The following is a 3,614-nucleotide window of genomic DNA, read 5'->3' on the forward strand; positions in this document are numbered from 1 at the left end:
CTGTGTCACGTAATTTAGCTAAGCTCTCATCATTCTTTTGCTCAGCTGCCAGTGACTCTCTATCCACGCGTAAGAGTTGATCAAAGTTCTTTGAGGCCGGTGATAATAACGACCCTGTCTCGCTTGTGAGCGCGTCTGCATGCTCTTCCTGCAGGCTAGAACTCTGACACTCTAGTGCTACGCTCTCATTGAGCTGGTCAGCTGGCAGGCTCTCCCCAAGTAACCACGGATATCCGGGCGACGTCCGACGGACGTCCTTTCTGGATATTCGGGATGTCCGTGGGATATCCATGAATGTCCGACGTACGTCCGAGGGACGTCCCTGGGAAATCCAAAGGTAATTGCTTTGGCATCCGTAGTACGTCCGACGCGGACATCCAGCATAGACATTCAGGGGACGTTCAGGATATATATATATATATGTATATATAAATGTATATATTCATATATATATATATTTATTCATATATATATATATATATATGTGTGTGTGTGTGTGTGTGCGTGTGTGTGTGTGCGTGTGTGTGTGTGTGTGTGTGTGTCTTCCCGGGGATATTCCAGATATACACATGCCTTGAAGCGACAATAGTGGCCGGGACACATTCAAGCACCGGACCATTATATATATTACATTGGTCTAATGCTTGAATGCATTCTTGTTTTAAATAAACGAGAAATGAACTTACACCAACTTCCAAATACAATTAAACGTTTATTGTCACCTTATACATATACATAAAAAGACCAATAAGCAGATATATGCGTACTGTTCAAAGAACAAATAAATACACGGATAAAGAAGAAAACTTGCAATTTCAATAGCCCAACAACAAGGTAGAGAACAGCAGAACAAAAATACTTATTGCCCACCCTGCTTTGACATTTGAGTTTGCAGCATGGAATAAAAAGAAAGAGCAAAAACACATCAATTAGCATTATTAAGCAGCGAAAGCAACAGAAATGACATGAAGGAATTAATCTTGACTACATCACTTCACTAGCACTCTGCGACACGGGCACAAAAAATGACATTAACTGGCTAATGCCTTAAACTTGTCATTCGCGGGGTGCCACACGGACATGCTTAATGGTATTGCAGCTTAAATGTTATTCGCGACGTAGTGCGTTCTCGTAAGTCAACTTGCCGTCAAATGCGCACTCTCGTTCCCAATGTCTCCACATTCTGACGTGGCTAAACGAACTATTACTGAAGAACAATCAATATATTCTTCACTTTCTTTAAACAATAGCTCTTTCTCGTGGCGTAGTGCGTTCTTACAATTATTAAAACTCACTTGGCCATTGAATGCGTACTCTCGTTTACAATGTCCCCGCCGTGGCCGTAGTGACCATATTCTCACGATATTAAACAAACTCGTAGATAAAAACAACTAATATATTCTTCACTTTTTTAAAAGGAGCTTTTTATTTTCGTAGAGATCAGCAGGCGATCTTGCCGCTACTGACGGCTACAGCTCTGATCATGAGCGCATTAGCCAGGAGAAGCTGTTTGCCAGGAGAATCAAAGGGCGCCGATGAAGAGTCCGCGGTAGCTAAAGCAAACGTAGACTCCGGGGTCCTGCTTACCAGAAAACCCGCATTGACTTGTGCGTACACCTCTCCTAAGGGATCCTGTTCCGTTCTCACAGCGAAGTGAACCATCCGAAGCGTCACGTAGAGTATATCCATCAGGGAAGCAAGGCACATTGTCCTTAGTGCGCGTAGTGTCACAACCACCGTCCTGAACTTCCGATGTCGCCTCGGTGCAGCGACCAGCATCACAAGGCGTGCAAATGTTTGCAGGGACAGCCCGAACGCACATGTTAATGCATGCGTGCGGGGTATGCGCGCCACTGCACAGTTCTAGACTTGCGAATTCTCGAGCTGTTGACTGCTGGCTGCCGGTGCGAGATCCGAAGTCCTCGAATATCGTGTTTGTTTCCAGCGACGCTCTTTTTCGCGCGTGCGGCTTCTCCCGCAGTCTAGGCATCCTGGCACCTGTGAAGAAAACACATTTCAATACCCAAACGAATTAAAAAAGAAATCGATGTAGCTGTCATACCTTGGTAGCTGAGTAGGAGACTTCGGCAGGCACGGAAGGTGACAAACGCTGCTCCGCTGCCCTTAAAACGATCGCAGAATGAAAAATGGCGTGGCGACGATGGCTAGAGCTTGGATTGGATTGGATGACTGCAGCGTTCTGCTTTGCCAAGGTTGTAACACTTCCACGTGCGTCTACGCAAACATAAATAGGTTTTTAAAATATTCTATTATTACACAGTGAAATATTTACTTATTCTGGGAATATTTGGTATCTGATTTTCGAGTTTTTAGTTTCTGCTAAAGCTGTCGGCGCCAGAAAAACATAGCCTTTGAGATTACTGTCAATGCATGGCGGCTCTGACGCATTATAGCTTTCGTAATCGCTTTCAACGCACGCAGCCACCAAAAGCGTAGCCTTTGAGATTTGTTTTTGTTACCTATAATGATATTATTGTATGCACAATTGAACACTGCAGACAACTTCCTGTTTTAAGAAACCAGCCAAAAACAGGCGCACACAGGAAACATACGAGAAGACAGGAAAAAGGCTGGAAGAGTCCTGTCTTGTGTATGTTTCCTGTGTCCGTCTTTTTTTTTTGCTGTTTTTTTTTCTTAATACAATGCACCAACTAGCCCAACAACGTGTTTTACTTCCTGTTTCAATGATAAACCTGAACCTACATGTTCGGAGGTCGGGACCAAAACTCTATGATCAGGAACTTTTCATAATGAGGGATAACTTGAGTGCTTGGCTCTAGGTCGAATAAGTGGCTTCAAATGGGCGCTTATATATTCTGCTAGTCATCCACAAGCATTTTTTTTAAAGCAAACTACAAATTGTTTGTATGACCCACCGATAGAAAAAAAAAATCGTATTTTAATACTGCGATGTTAAAGTGGGCAGAATTGATATCAAGTTGGAAATATATTTATATTGCTTTGAAAAAAGAATGAACTGTGTCCGATAGAGAACAAAAATAAACAAATATAATATGAACAAACTAAAATTTCCGGCAATATATTTATGCTAGTTTATATATAACTCACTAGTGTATATCCTGGGCATGCCTATTTATGGACAGCCAGCGGACGTTCAAAATGGGATGTCCCATGGACATCCCGGTGGGATGTCCTTCGGACATCCAAACAGGATATGGACTTCTCCTGTACGTCCCACGGACGTCCGTGTTGGATATCCGGATGGATGGACGTTGGGACTTATGGTGGACGTCCCACGGATATCCGTGGTTACTTGGGTCCTCAACTGTTCTTTTGTCCCTCGGGCCTAGCTCGGATTCGGGTACTGAAGTTATTCCCTTTTTTTCTTCCGCTGGAGGAGCTTGAGCATTTTCAGCCGAAAGCGCCGCGATCTTACGAGCTTGGCCTCGGGTCAATGCCTGTACTATGCCCTCTCCCAGTTTGAGCCCTCTGTCACGCAGTAACTGATTCGAACGATTCGAAAAGATGTAGGGATACTGCAGTGACAAAAATTTGGAAACTGCAGCCTCAGTCTCTAGCTCCCCGAATGGTCCACTGATTTTGACTTTGGCCATGGGCAGACACACGCTGTG

General features: G+C 43.9%; 1 long non-coding RNA gene across 1 annotated transcript; it reads right to left on the reverse strand.

Annotated features, from left to right (window-relative positions):
* Nucleotides 1-692: 692 nt before the first annotated feature.
* LOC135914947 (uncharacterized) lies at nt 693-2,451 on the reverse strand. The gene is made up of 2 exons (XR_010568471.2): nt 2,063-2,451; nt 693-1,998 (listed from the first exon to the last, which is right to left on the reverse strand). It is a non-coding gene; the product is annotated as an uncharacterized lncRNA (long non-coding RNA).
* Between the last annotated feature and the right edge of the window lie 1,163 nt (nt 2,452-3,614).

This window comes from Dermacentor albipictus, unplaced genomic scaffold, assembly GCF_038994185.2.
Source record: "Dermacentor albipictus isolate Rhodes 1998 colony unplaced genomic scaffold, USDA_Dalb.pri_finalv2 scaffold_11, whole genome shotgun sequence".
Classification (NCBI taxonomy): Eukaryota; Metazoa; Arthropoda; class Arachnida; order Ixodida; family Ixodidae; genus Dermacentor; species Dermacentor albipictus.